Source organism: Pan paniscus, chromosome 1 (genome assembly GCF_029289425.2).
Source record: "Pan paniscus chromosome 1, NHGRI_mPanPan1-v2.0_pri, whole genome shotgun sequence".
Lineage (NCBI taxonomy): Eukaryota > Metazoa > Chordata > Mammalia > Primates > Hominidae > Pan > Pan paniscus.
The window spans coordinates 6062656-6078249 of NC_073249.2; the positions used below are offsets into that span (position 1 = coordinate 6062656).

General features: G+C 44.4%; 1 non-coding gene across 1 annotated transcript; it reads left to right on the forward strand.

The window, feature by feature from the left end:
- The first annotated feature begins 1976 nt into the window (after positions 1-1976).
- LOC117978633 (U6 spliceosomal RNA) lies at positions 1977-2080 on the forward strand. The gene has a single exon (XR_004669308.1). It is a non-coding gene; the product is annotated as a U6 spliceosomal RNA (small nuclear RNA).
- The last annotated feature ends 13514 nt before the right edge of the window (positions 2081-15594 follow it).

Sequence of the window (15594 nt, forward strand, 5' to 3'; positions counted from 1 at the left end):
AGAAAGAATAATGATATTCTATGTTGGCCTCTTTTCATTTCCCTTTGATTTTGAGTAATAAATTCTCTCCTCACTTCCCAGCTGAACTGTTTGGGAGTCTCTATTCCCTAGAAAGACTCTGGTCACATACCCATCAGATTAAATTAGGTGAAAACTCTTTGGCCTTCATGAATGTTGAAGGATTTCAAAGGGCTAATGGAAATTCTTCTAGAAGTAACTGCAACCTCCGCCTTCTGGGTTCAAGCGATTTTCCTGCCTCAGCCTCCCGAGTAGCTGGGATTACAGGTGTCCACCACCATGCCCAACTAATTTTTGTATTTTTAGTAGAGACGGGGTTTCACCATGTTGGCCAGGCTGATCTAGAACTTTTGACCTCAGGTGATCTGCCCGCCTCAGCCTCCCAAAGTGCTGAGATTACAGGCGTGATCCACCGCGCCCAGTTAAACTTAAGTTTTTCATGTTCCATGCATTGGTCAGGGTCTTAAGGGAGTGATTCATTCTAGCAGAACTCCCTGGATTTTAAGGCAGATGTTCCATTTATTAATTGACAAAGGAGGCATATTTCTCCCCTGGTAACCCAAAGATTTAGGTCATTTTCCCAGAGACTCCATTTCCACTGTGAGGGTTCTTGGAAAACTAAGCAGAGGATGAGGAAAAGTCTGTGAACAAGCTTGCTGGTCTCTCCCTGTCCTACAAAAGAGCATACCTCTTCTGTAACCAGAAGGCCCTTTTGATTAGTCAAGGCTGGACAGACTGAGATTGGGGGTGTGTGTGTGTTTGTGTGTGTCTTGAGACAGGGTCTCACTCTGTCACCCAAGCTGGAGTGCAGTGGTGAGATCAGAGCTCACTGCAGCTTCCACTTCCTGGGCTCAAGCGATCCTCCTATTTCAGCCTCCAGAGTAGCTGGGACTATACGAATGTTTTACCGCACCCAGTTCATTTTCTAATTTTTTGTAGAGATGAGGTTTCACTGTGTTGCTCAGGCTGGTCTTGAACTCCTGGCCTCACGGAATCCTCCTGCCTTAGTCTCCCAGTGGGCTGGGATTATAGGTATGAGCCACCTCACCTGACCTGCGACGATTTTTCAACAATGTAATTTCTCTTTTACAGAGCCACCTAAGCTGAAGATTCCCTTGAGAACAAGTACTGTCCTGCGGTTTCATGGCCTTTCTTCCATTTGTGGTTCTTGCGAAGTGGAATTTAAATGACATCTTATCAAGATGGATAAACCCTAGTTACCCAGTGCTGGAATATAGAAAATGGATGGACAAGTAAATCCCACTCAGCACCCATAGTCCAGGCATGGGGACCTCAACACACCTGAGCCCCAGACATCACCTTTCATTGTGAGTAGCTCTGAGATGACACTTCTGCTGTTCCCAATTCCAGCATTAATTGGATTAGATAGTTATTTTATGAAGAATTTTCATATGCCACAATCCTGACCATATCTTCAAGTGAACAGAAAAATTCTATTAAAAAGTCAACCTTCTGTCTCACTCTGTTGCCCAGACTGGAGTGCAGTGGTACAATTATGGCTCACTGCAGCCTCAACCTCCTGGGCTCAAGCAATCCTCCTGCCGCAGCCTCACAAGTAGCTGGGACTACAGGTGCTTGTCACCACACCTCACTAATTTTCCCATTTGTGTTATATGTGGATTCCACAGGACTGACTTAGAAAACTTGAGTATGCGTGGATTTTGGTATACACAGAAATGGGAGAGCTGGAACTAATCCCCCCATATACCAAGGGACAAATTGTATCTGTTTTTACAATTATACAGTAGGAGACATTATGTTCCATGACAATGGTAATTTTTAATGACAGTTTTTAATTGAGTGAAATTACCATAAAAATAATAATAGTAGCAGCTAATATTTACTGAGCTGTTACTAGGTGCCTATAAATAGCATAGATTTTTTAATTCTCCATAATTCTTCCTTATTTCACTTAACCACTCTATCTTAAATTACTCATGCTTGCCTCAGTAGCACACATACTTAAGTTGGAACAATAGAGAGATTGGCACGGCCTCTGTGAAAGAATGACATGCAAATTTGTGAAGCATTCCATATTTTTTTTAAAAAAGAGAAAAAAATTACTCCCAGATTTTCACTGTGTTTGTGCATATGACCTTTTGTTTAGGTTGAATTATATCGAAAGGTGAAATTTCCAGAAGTGAGATTACTGTGAGTCACAGGGCATGAGCATTCTTATTACCCTTGATGTAAATTGCAAAGCTTTCAGGCATGGTGGCTGTCAGCCTGTAATTCCAGCACTTTGGGAGGCTGAGGTGGGAGGATTGCTTGAGGCCAGGAGTTGGGGGAGGCAGTATAATGAGTCACTGTCTGTATGATTTAAAAAAAATTTCCAAGCTTTATGCTGGAAGGCTTATATACATTTTAAACACCACTAATACTACAAGAAAATGGCCATTTCACTGCACCTTCGCCCACACAGGTATTATAATTTAACAAGTTATTTTCTGTGTGATAAATGAAAGACCTCATATTATTACTTTGTCACCCATTCTTTTTTCTTTTTTGAGACGCAGTCTCGCTCTGTCGACCAGGCTGGAGTGCAGTGGTGTGATCTCGGCTCACTGCAACCTGTGCCTCCCAGGTTCAAGCAATTCTCCTGCCTCAGCCTCCTGAGTAGCTGGGATTACAGGCACATGCCACCATGCCTGGCTAATTTTTGTATTTTTAGTAGAAATGTGGTTTCACCATGTTGATCAGGCTGGTCTCGAACTCCTGATCTCGTGATCTACCCGCCTTGGCCTCCCAAAGTGCTTGATTACAGCTGTGAGCCATGTGCCCAGCCTATTTGTCACATATTTTGTTTTTCCTTATGTTAGCTTATTAGCTTTATTTCTTTATTGTCCTTTTTTTTTTTTTTTTTTTGAGATGAAGTCTCGCTCTGTCTCCTAGGCTTCAGTGTAGTGGCACAGTCTCAACTCACTGCAGCCTTGACCTCCTAGGCTCAGGTGATCCTTCCACCTCAGTAGTTGGGACTATAGGCACATGCCACTATGCCTGGCCAACTATTTTTATTTTTTTATTTTTACTAGAGAGGAGGTCTTGCTTTGTTTCTTAGGCTGGTCTGGAACTCCTGGCCTCAAGCAATCCCCCCACCACCCCCTCCCAAAGTACTGGTATTATAAGCATGAGCCACCATGCCTGGGGTATCTGTGTCTTTTCCATTTATTTATAGAGTTATTTTGTCTACTAATTCAATGATCTGTTTAATCTTTTATTAAATTATAAAAATAATAAATACTTTTAAATAAGTGAAAAATGTCCTTCACTCTTTAGACCCATAATCTTATCTCAGGAAATAATTGCAGTTGAGAAAATGGGCCATATCCTTCAAGATACGTACATGGTGATTGAACATCACTTCATATTTTCATATTTCGTGGACATTTGTGCCAATACCTATTGATCTATCTTAATCCTTTTCATGGTTGCATAATATTTTATTATATGGATGTATCACAATTTACCAGTACCAGTCAACTGCTGGAGGCATTTAGGCTCCTTCTAATATTTGCTTTGAGCTCTTTATATAATTAAAAATTAACCCCCTCAGCCAGGTGTGGCAGCTCACACCTGTAATCCCAGCATTTTGCAAGGCTGAGGTGAGAGAACTGCCTGAGTGTAGGAGATCACCACCAACCTGGTCAACATAGTGACACTTTGTCTCTACTAAAAATTAAAAAAAAAAAAGAGCTACACGTTGCAGTGCACACCTGTAGTCCGAGCTACTGGGGAGGCTAAGACTGGAGGATCACTTGAGTCTAGAAGGTTGAGGCTGCAGTAAGCTATGATCACACCATTGCACTTTAGCTTTGCTAAGAGCAAGACTGCATTTCTTAAACAAAATAAAAATTAGATGGGAATATTGCTCAAGCCCTGGAGGTTGAGGCTACAGTTAACTGTGATTGCACCACTGCAGTCCAGCCTAGGCGATAGAGCAAGACCCTTTCTCTAAAAATAAAATAAAAATTAACCTTCTATCATATTTCCCAGTAACACCTTCCCTCCTACATTTCTCCTAGAAGCCCTTAAATTTTGTTTTTCACGTATCATTTAAAACTTTTAAGTGCTGATGTCTGTCTGTGTCATCCCTCTTTTTTTTTTTTTTTTTTAAATGTCTTTTTGTCACTTCTAGCTGGACCTACCATGAAAGACTTCTGAATCCAGGAAGAGAAACTGACTGGGCAACATGTTATTCAGGTACAAAAAGACTTGGACTGTAACTCAAAAATGATAAAATAATAGTGCATGCATCAAGTGCAATCGGAAGCTCTTCTGGAGAGGGAGAGAAGCTTCCAGTTAAGGTGACATTGAAGCCAAGTCCTGTAAGATAAGGAAGAGTTGTATGAGAGTGGGGAGGGAAGGGGGAGGTGGAGGGATGGGGATTGGGCTGGGATGGGATGGAGTGAGCTGCCCAGGCAGGGAAACCAGCACTATACAGACCTGAACAATAAAGATGGCACATTTTGTTCAGGGAATGGTGAATTAAGTGTGGCAGAAATGCTTTGTAGAGACAGTAATTTGCTTGTATGGAATTTTGCCCAAGAGACCTCATTATAGTTTCTAATTTTTTGATGTTATCATGCATCACTGCCCTTGTCAGATAGTATCATGATCACAATAACATCAAGCATAATATTTCATTGATTCTCACAAAAACAGGTGGGTGCCACAGTTATCCCCATTATATGCACAAAATGATGAAGACTTGGCGTTAATGAGCGATTTGCCCAAGCTCACCTGAATATTAGGACTGAGTCAAATGTTAGTCTGGTCTGACTTTAATGCTTGCCTTGTTCATGAGCACCATGCATTGCCTCTCCTATTAAGTTAAGCAGGTAGACAGGTGAGAGAAGAGCCCGTGTGATATCCGGGGAAATTCACCCCTGATATTTCATGTAGGTTCTTTTCTATTTTCCCTGAGTGTCAGCCGGTCTGAGAAATAAAGGGAAAGAGTACAAAAGAGAGAAATTTTAAAGCTGGGTGTCCAGGGGAGACATCACACATCAGCAGGTTCCGTGATGCCCCCCAAGCCACAAAACCAACAAGTTTTTATTAGTGATTTTCAAAAGGGGAGGGAGTGTACGAATAGGGTATGGGTCACAGAGATCACATGCTTCACAAGGTAATAAAATATCACAAGGCAAATGGAGGCAGGGCAAGATCACAGGACCACAGGACCGGGGCGAAATTAAAATTGCTAATGAAGTTTCGGGCACGCATTGTCATTGATAACATCTTATCAGGAGAAAGGGTTTGAGAGCAGACAACCCATCAGACCAAAATTTATTAGGCGGGAATTTCCTTGTCCTGATAAGCCTGGGAGCGCCACGCGAACCCAGGGCTTATTTCATCCTTTATCTACGACTGTAAAAGACAGCCGTCCCCAAAGCGGCCATTTCAGAGGCCTCCCCTTAGGGATGCATTCTCTTTCTCAGGGATGTTCTTTGCTGAGAAAAATAATTCAGCAATATTTCTCCTATTTGCTTTTGAAAGAAGAGAAATATGGCTCTGTTCCACCCGGCCCACAGGCAGCCAGAGTTTAAGGTTATCTCCCTTGTTCCCTGAAATTGCTGTTATCCTGTTCTTTTTTCAAGGTGCCCAGGTTTCATATTGTTTAAACAACTTGTGCAGTTAACGCAATTATCACAGGGTCCTGCGGGGACATTCATCCTCAGCTTACGAAGATGACCGGATTAAGAGATTAAAGTAAAGACAGGCATAGGAAATCACAAGGGTATTGATTGGGGAAGTGATAAGTGTCCATGAAATCTTCACAATTTATGTTCAGAGATTGCAGTAAAGACAGGTCTAAGAAATTATAGAAGTATTAATTTGGGGAACTAATAAATGTCCATGAAATCTTCACAATTTATGTTCTTCTGCCGTGGCTTCAGCCAGTCCCTCTGTTTGGGGTCCCTGACTTCCCGCAACACGTTTCTCTCTACTCACAGACTTCTGACCAAATGTGTGTGCAGAGTTTCTACACCAGTTCTCCAACTCTCTGGATATCAACTGCGTATCCCACAATTCCAATCTGACACTACCTAGAGTTAGCACAGAACCCACAGGTTAGGGGCTCAGTCCCACAAGACCACCCTCACTTCAGATGCCAGTTGCAAGTCCTAGGTTGTCACCTGTATTTTGACCAACCAGTTAGAAATCAGGGTTTCCCATGACCCTCTTCTTGAGTTTAATTATTTACTAGAACAACTCACAGAACTTAGAAAAACAGGTTTTTTTTCTTTTCTTTTTAAGAGACAGGGCCTCGCTCTGTTGTCCAAGCTGGTGTGCAGTGGTGCAATCATAGCTCATTGAAGCCTCAACCTCCAGGGCTCAAGTGATTCTCCTGCTTCAGCCTCTCAAGTAGCTGGAATTACAGGGTTCCCACCACCACATTTGGCTAATTTCTTTTATTTTTTGTATAGATGGGGTCTTCTTATGTTGCCCAGGTTGGTCTCAAATTCCTAGGCTCAAGTGATTCCGCCCACCTCTGCCTCCCAAAGTGCTGGGATTACGGGCATGAGCCAGCGCATCTGGCCACCTTATTTTCTATTACTGGCTCAATGTAATGGCTCCATCTCAGGAACAGCCAATGAAAGAGATGCACAGGACAAGGTAAGTGGGGAGGGGCACAGAGCTTCCATGCCCTCTGTTGGGCACACTACCCTCCCAGGACCTCCTTGTGTTTAGCAACACAGAAGCTCTCCAAACCCTGCTGTTTGGGTGTTTATGGAGGCATGATTGATAAAATCATTGGCCATTGGTAGTTAAGTTCAGCAGGTGAGGCTGAAAGTTCCAAGCCTCAAAAAATGTGGTTGGGGCCAGGTGCGGTGGCTCACTCCTGTAATCCTAGCAGTTTGGAAGGCTGAGGCACATGGACCACTTGAGGTCAAGAGTTTGAGACCAGCCTGACCAACATGGTGAAACCCTGTTTCTACTAAAAATAACAACAGTTAGCTAGGCGTTGTGGCACATCCCTATAATTCCAGCTACTCGGGAGGCCGAGGCAGGAGAATTGCTTGAACCCGGGAGGTGGAGGTTGTAGTGAGCTGAGATTGTGCCATTGCACTCCAGCCTGGGCTACAAGAGCCAAACTCTGTTTTTTAAAAAAAATGTGGTTGCTTTCTCTGGCAGCTAGCCCTCCTCCTGAAGCAGTCTAGGAGCTTGCAGCCACCCTGTTAGCTCAACAGCATCCCACATGCATTCTTACCATGCTGCAGATCTGAAAGACCTTAGAGGCCCTTGTGTCAGGAACCTGGGACTAAGACTAAATATCAAAACAGAAAATGCTCCTATTACCTCTGTCACGAAGGGCTTTATAAGAGCTTTGGAAGCTCTATGCCAGGAACCAGGGGCAGAGACCAAATGTATATTTCTTTTCTTATATTGGAGACAGAGTCTCACTCTGCCACTGAGGCTGGAGTGCAGTGATGTGATCATAGCTCACTGCAGCCTTGACCTCCTAGGCTAAAGCAATCCTCCCACCTTAGCCTCTTCAGTAGCTGGAACTACAGGCGTGCATCACCATGTCCAGCTGATTTTAATTTTAATTTTAATTTTGTAAAGGCAGGGTCTTCCTATTTTCCCCAGGCTGATCTCTAACTCTTGGCCTCAAGCAATCCTTCCTCTTTGGCCTCCCAAAATGTTGGGATTACAGATGGGAGCCCCCATACCCACCAATCACAAGGATCTTTATAAGAGAAGGAGGTAGGAGAGTCAGAATTAGAGAAAGTGATGTGGTAATGGAAGAAGAGGTCAGAGAGGGAGATTTGAAGATGCTGCACTTCTGGCCTTGAATATGGAGTCACGAGGTAAGTCAAGGAATGGGGGTGGCTTCTAGAAGCTGGAAAAGGCAAAGGAGCACATTCTGTCTAGAGCCTCCCCCAGAAGGAGTGCAGCCCCTCTGACACCTTGACTTTAGCCTTAATAGACCTAGTTGGGCTTCTGGCCCCCAGAACTGTAAGATGGTAGATTCGTGGTGTTTGATGCCACTAAATGTAGGGTACTTTGTTGTAGCAACAACAAAAAATGAACATGAAGCTGGGACCTCATGTTACAGTTGCTCACGCCTGTAATCCCAGAACTTTAGGAGGCTGAGGTGGGAGGATCGCTTAAGCCCAGGAGCTTAAGACCAGCCTGGGCAACATAATGAGACCTCATGTCTAAAAAAAAATTTTTTAAAAGGCCAGACGCAGTGGCTCACGCCTGTAATCCCAGCACTTTGGGAGGCCGAGGAGGGTGGATCACGAGGTCAGAAGTTCAAGACCAGCCTAGCCAAGATGGTGAAACCGCATTTCTACTAAAAATACAAACATTAGCCAGGTGTGGTGGTGGGTGCCTGTAATCCCAGCTACTCGGGAGGCAGAGAATCACTTGAACCCAAAAGGCAGACATTGCAGTGAGCCAAGATCGCACCCTTACACTTCAGCCTGGGCGACCGAGACTCCGTCTCAAAAAAAAAAAAAAAAAAAAGCCATGTGTTGTGGCATGCAGCTGTAGTCTCAGTTCCTAGGGTGGCTGAGGCGGGAGGATTGTTTAAGCCTGGGAGGTTGAAGTTGCTGTGAGCTGTGATTGCACCAGTGTACTCCAGCCTGGGCAATAAAGCAAGACCTTGTTTCAAAAAGAAAGAAAGAAATGAGCATGGTGGGAATGGGGACAGATGGCAGTATTAAGTAGAGTGGTCAGGGTTGGCCTCATAAGTGAATATTGAGCAAAAGTTTGAAGCAGGTGATGGAGCTGGCCAAGGTGCTGAGGGAAGAGCATTGTAGGCTGAGTCAACAGGATAAAGGCATTAGGAGGAAACTCTCTGGTGTGTTTGAGGCTCTGGAAGGAGGCCAGTGGAGCAAAGAGATAGAGGGAGCGAAATCAGCGAGGAGGCCAGGAAGTTGCTGGGCTGGGATCGGTACAGATCGTGTAAGCCCTGGGATGCTATTGCTGGGGCTTTGGCTTTTACTCTGACTAAAATGGGAACCACCGAGGGCTTCTGAGCAGAGAGGCGACATGATCTGTCTCCTGATTTAAAAGCACGACCTGGCTGCCAAGTTGAGAAAGACTATGGGAAGATTTGGGTAGAAGCATGGGGGCCAAGCTGTGGCAACATCCCGGTGGGAGATGATAGTGATCCTGACCGGGTTCACGGTGGTGGTGAGAGATGGTTAGAGCCTGGATACTTGTTGAAGTCAGTCAGTAGGATTTCCTGACAGACTGGATGTGGGCTGTGAGAGAAGGCAGTGGTCAAGGTTGAGTTTGATTCTGATTGAATTATTAAGTAATTTTAAAAAACACTACTGCCTTTCCCAATCCTACCAAGTAAAGGATGCTAGATAAAAGAAATCTCAAGTCAGGCCAGGTACAGTGGCTCACACCTATAGTTCCAACAGTTTGAGAGGCAGAGATGGGAGTATGTTTTAAGGCCACGAGTTTGAGAGCAGCCTGGGCAACACAGCAAGACCTCCTCTCTACAAAAATAAAAAAATAAATTAAAAAAATAAAATAAATATAGCCAGGCATGATGGTATGTACCTATGGCCCCAGTTACTCATGTGGCTGAGATGGGCGGATCTCTTGATTCTAGGAGTTTGAGGCCAGCTTGGGCAACATAGCAAGTCTTCTCTCTCTACAAAAATGAAAAAAGTGCCTGACATGGTGGTACTTGCCTGTATTCCCAGGTATGGGGGCGGCTGAGGCAGGAGCATCTCTTGAGCCCAGTTGGTCAAGGTTGCAGTGAGCTATGATTATACCACTGCACTCCATGCTGGGTGACAGAATGGGACCCTGTCTCAAAATACAAATACAAATGAAATCTCAAGTCAGACCAGTCCCTTCTAGGCTATGTAGGCCTTGTAACCATATAGCTGCCTGATCGGGTTTGTGTGGCTGTGGATGAGGAGACCCCTGTCCAATTGTTGGCTATGTAATCAGTTTATTTTTCAATATAGTAATCAAATATATTTCATCATACTTGATGGTCTCAGATATGTGTGGATTTTGGAATTCCCCTTGGAACAGGTTGTAACATCTTATTGGCTCCATAATTCCATAATTTTTAAAATCTGATCAGTTTTTAATAAGATCAGAATTTATATTAGACTACTTAATCGGTTTTGTTAATGAGAAAATGAAATTGTGTTGTTTGCATTTTATCCAAGATGGGTGTCATATTGGCTAAATCTCATCAATACTTGAACAAATGCAAAATTAGAACTTCTTTATCATGAAACACGATGTAATTCTTGAAGAAGATGCCATTTCTTTTCTTTCTTTTTTTTTTTTTTAAGATAAGAGTCTTTCTCTTGTCACCCAGGCTGGAGTGCAATGGTGCGATTTTGGCTCACTGCAACCTTCACCTTCTGGGTTCAAGCAATTCTCCTGCCTCAGCCTCCTGAGTAGCTGGGATTACAGGCGCCCGCCACCATACCCAGCTAATTTTTGTATTTTTAGTAGAGATGGGGTTTCACCATGTTGGCCAGGCTCCTCTGGAGCTCCTGACCTCAGGCAGTCTGCCTGCCTCAGCCTCCCAAAATTCAAGGAGTACAGATGTGAGCAACCACGCCCGGCCTCCATTTCTTTTTTGTAGTCTTTAATAAACAGCTGCTATCATTGCAGACTTGCTGTTTAGGCACTTAGGAATTTTTCACTAGAAGGCATGTAAATAAAGACCATGGGCAATTGTAATGAATTTAGCGTTCATTCTTTGACCACATGACTGTCCCCAGAGCTGTAACTTTATTGAATTTTTTAGAAGCCATTTAGCTAGCAACTGAGCCTAACCAGCTACTCACCATCATTATTCAGTGCTCTTTTATTATTGTCTATTTCTCCTCCAACGTGGCTACACTCACAAAGTGATAAAAACTTGCATTTGTTTTCTTTCCTTTTCAGAGACAGCGTCTTGCTCTGTTGCTCAGGCTACAGTACAGTGACATGATCATGGTTCACTGTAGCCTCAAACTCCTGGGCTCAAGCGGTTCTCTCACTTCAGTCTCCCAAGTAGCTGGGACTACAGACATGTGCCACCATGTCCAGCTAATTTTTTATCATAGAGACGGGATCTTGCCACGTTGCTCTGACTGGGCTCAAAACTCCTGACCTCAAGTGATCCTCCTGCCTCAGCCTCCCAAAGTGCTGGGATTACAGGCAGGCATGACCACCTGTGCCCAGCCCCCTATTATTATTATTTTAAATAATAGCTTTATTAAAATATTCACGTACCATTCACTTTATTTATTGAAATCTGCAATTCAGTAGGTTTTAGAATATTCACAGAGCTGTGCATCGATCACCACATCACTTTTAGAACCTTTCATTACCCTATAGAGAAATCCATACCCCTTAGCCACTACCTCCTACTCTCCCCACCTACCTTCGCCCCCAGCCTTAGGCAACCATTGATTAATTTTTTTGTCACTGTAGATTTGCCTAATCTGGACAAATAGAATTGTACAATATGTGATCTTTTGTGGCTTTTTTTCCCTCTTAGCACAGTGTTTTCAAAGTTCCTTTATGTCATAGTGTGTATCAATATTTCATTCCTTCTATGGCAGTATTCCATGGTAGAGACACACTGCATTTTGTTTATCTGTTCATCAGTTGGTGGATATTTGGGTTGTTTCCATGTATTCCATGTATTGGTCATTATGAATAATGCTGCTATGAAGATTGTTGTACAAGTTTTTGTGTGGACATATATTTTTATTTTTCTGGGATATATGCCTAGGAGTGAAATTGTTGCATTATAGGATGACTGTACATTTAGCCTTTTGAGAAACTGCCAGACTGTTTTCTAATGTGGCTATACCAGTTGGGTGCAATGGCTCACACCTGTAATCCCAGCTACTCAGGAGGCTCAGCTAGGAGGATGGCTTGAGCCCATGAATTCAAGACCAGCCTGGGCAAGATAGTGAAACCCTGTCTTGATTTTTTAAAAATCCAATTAAAATGACAAGAAAAGAAATACCCAAACAAAATGGTTACACAATTTTATGTTCCCACCAGTAATGTATGTGGGTTCCAATTCCTCCACATCTTCACTGACATTTTTTTTTTTCTAGATAGGGGCTTGCTCTGTCTCTCAGGCTGCAGTGCAATGATGCCATCACAGTTCACTGCAGCCTTGACCTCCCAGGCACAAGTGATTCTCTCATCTCAGCCTCCTGAGTAGCTGAAAATTACAGGTGTACGCCACCATGCCTGGCTAATTTTTATATTTTTCTGTAGTGATGGGATTTTACCATGTTGCCCAGGCTGGTCTCATACTCCTGGCCTCAAGTGATCTGCCCACCTCAGCCTCCCTAAGTTCTGGAATTACAGGCTGCCACCATGCCCGGCCTTCACCAACATTTGCCATTATCTGTTTTTTTTTCTTCCTTTATACCTTAAAGCAGTATAAGAACAAGTGTCTTCAATTATAGGAAACAGTATAATCCCGGGGCATTGGGAGGCTAAGACAGGAAGATGTCTTGATGCCAGGAGTTTTTTTTGTTGTTGTTGTTTTTGTTTTTGTTATTGTTGTTGTTGTTTTTGACAGAGTCTCGCTCTGTCACCCAGGGTGGAGTGCAGTGATGGAGTCCACTGCAACCTCCACCTCCCAGGTTCAAGTGATTCTCCTGCCTCAGCCTCCCGAGTAGGTGAGACTACAGGTACACGCCATTACTGCCCAGCTAATTTTTGTATTTTTGATAGAGTCAGAGTTTCACCATGTTGGCCAGGCTGGTCTCGAACTCCAGACTTCAGGTGATTTGCCTGCCTTAGCTTCCCAAAGTGCTGGGATTACAAGCATGAGCCACCATGCCCAGCCTGTTGCCAGGAGTTTTAGACTAGCCTGGGCAACCTAGCAAGACCTTGTCTCTACAGAATATTTAAAAATTAGCCAAATGTGGTGGTGCCTGTGTATAGTCTCTCTCCCTCTCTCTTTTTTTTTTTCTTTCTAACTTTTTGTGACATGGTCTGGCTCTGTCACCCAGGCTGAAGTGCAGTGGTGTGATCATGGCTCACTGCAGCCTGAAACTCCTGGGATCAAGTGATCAATCCTCCCACCTCATCCTACCAAGTAGTAGGGACCACAGGTGTATGCCACCCAGGTCTTGCTATGTCGTCCAGGCTGTTCTTGAGCTCCTGGCCTCAAGCAATCCTCTCACCTTGGCCCCCCACAGTGCAAGGATTACAGGTATGAGCCACCATGCCTGGCCCCTATCCTGCCTACTGAGAACCAAAAGAAGGATCCAAATTCTCCTTAGCTCAACTAGAGCCATTTCCTGATTGCTTCATCAGCAAGGAGCTGGTTATTGGGCTGTCCAGGCCTCCCAAGCAGCACAGAAATGAGGTGAAGGAGTTTTCCCTGTTGCTCCACTCTGTAAGGAGTTGGAGGGTGATGTTTACTCATTTGCAGAGAGAGATGCCTTGTAGGCACCTCAGGATGGAGAGGACCCTGATTCCAATGTCCTTTTTTTCTTCAGAAACAGGACCTTGCCCTGTCACTCAGGATGGAGTTCAGTGGTCCTATCATGGCTCATTATAGCCTCAAACTCCCAGGCTCAAGCAATCCTACCATGTCAGCCTTCCCAGTAGCTGGGACTACAGGTAAGCATCGTGACACTCAGTGAATTTTGTTTTTATTTTGTTGTAGAGATGGGACCTCAGTATGTTGCCACGGCTGACCTTGAACTGCACTCAAGGGATTTTCCTACCCTGGCCTCCCAAAGTATTGGTATTACAGGCATGAGCCATTGTGCCCACTTTCTCTGGTTCTTAACCTTCTGCCTCCCTCTTCCAGTTTTAAAGAATGCTTGTAATTACCTGGGCTCTCCTAGATACTCCAGGATAATCTTGTTTTAAGGTCAGCTGATGAGCAACATTAATTTTATCTGCACTCTTAATTCCCCCTTCCTATGTAATTGTGCTGTGTAACATAGGACATGAGCAATTGGTGGCGGTGGGGGTTATTACTTTGGCCACCACAGTAACTATTTTATGCCAGGTACTCAGCTAAGCACTGGTGAATTAAGCATGAATAACACACACTCCCTAATCTCCATTCATTCATGGGAGGAGCACTTCACCTGCCATGCTCCTGAGAATCTCGGGAGTCATAGAAGTCTTCTATGAGGAGGTGATGCCAAAGCGGACAAGTGACAGAGGAGTCAAAGCTAGCTAGGAAGAGAGTAGAGGTTTAAGGGGAAGCATATTATAAGCAGAGGATGTTACCCACTTCAGAGACTCCCAGAGGAGAAAGAGTGTGCGTTCAAGGGGCAGATGAGGCTCAGTTGGACTCCATAGCAGATGAAATGGAGAGGGGCAAGCAGTGAGGCTGCCTTGCAAGGCAGGGCAGAGCAGGGGCTGTTAAGGAGTTTGGACTTAATCCCTGAGGCAAGGAGAAGTGATGTAAATGGGGGAGTAACATGATGAGATTCATGGATTAGAGACATGGCTCAGGCTGCTGTAGAGAAGGCACCAGGGAGAGCAGATGGCTCAATGGGTGTGCAGGAGACCTCTCCCTGAGTTTAGGGAGAGGTTTTTAAAACAGAAGAAGTTTGAGTAATTTAAATGATGATGGGAAAGAGCTAAAAGTGGGGGATAGGTTAAAGATACAGGAAAGTGGGAAGAAGAACTGACAAGTGAGGTTCCAGAGAGGGCAGGAGAAGAGGAGATTCCCATAGGGGGATTAACACTTTCTTTTCTTTTTTCTTTCTAAGACAGGGTCTCACTCTGTCGCCCAGGCTGGAGTGCAGTGGCACAATCTTGGCTCACTGTAGTGTAGACTTCCCAGGCTCAAGGGATTTCTCCCACCCCAGACTCCCAAGTAGCTGGAACTACGGGTGTGCACCACCACCACACCTGGCTAATGTCTCTTTTTTTTGGTAGACACAGAGTCTCACTATTTAGCACTGATTGGTCTCCAACTCCTGGCCTCAAGCGATCCTCCTGCCTAGGCTTCCCAAATTGCTGGGATTACAGGCATGAGCCACAATGCCTGGCCTCTGCTAGTTCCGTATTCTCTAGAGTTGTCTTTACTTTGTGCTAGTGTGTCCCTCATTGTGCTGATCCTCTGTAAAAATTAATACCTTTTTTTTTTTTTTTTTTGAGATGGAGTTTCACTCTTATTGCCCAGGCTGGAGTGCAATGGCGCTATCTCGGCTCAGCGCAACCTCCACCTGCCGGGTTCAAGCGATTCTCCTGCCTCAGCCTCCCGAGTAGTTGGGATTACAGGCATGTGCCACCATGCCCAGCTAATTTTGTATTTTTAGTAGAGATGGGGTTTCTCTATGCTGGTCAGGCTGGTCTCGAACTCCTGACCTCAGGTGATCTGTCTGCCTTGGCCTCCCAAAGTGCTGGGATTACAGGCATGAGCCATTTTGCCTGGCCAAAATTAATACTTTTTATGTTAAATTTACATATATATATATACATTTTTTCTTTTTGATACCGGGTCTCACACTGTCACCCAGGCTGGAGTACAGTGGCACAACCTCTGCTCACTGCAGCCTCCACCTGCCAGGCTCAAGCAATTCTCCTGCCTCAGCCTCCCGAGTAGCTGGGATTACAGGTAAGTGCCAC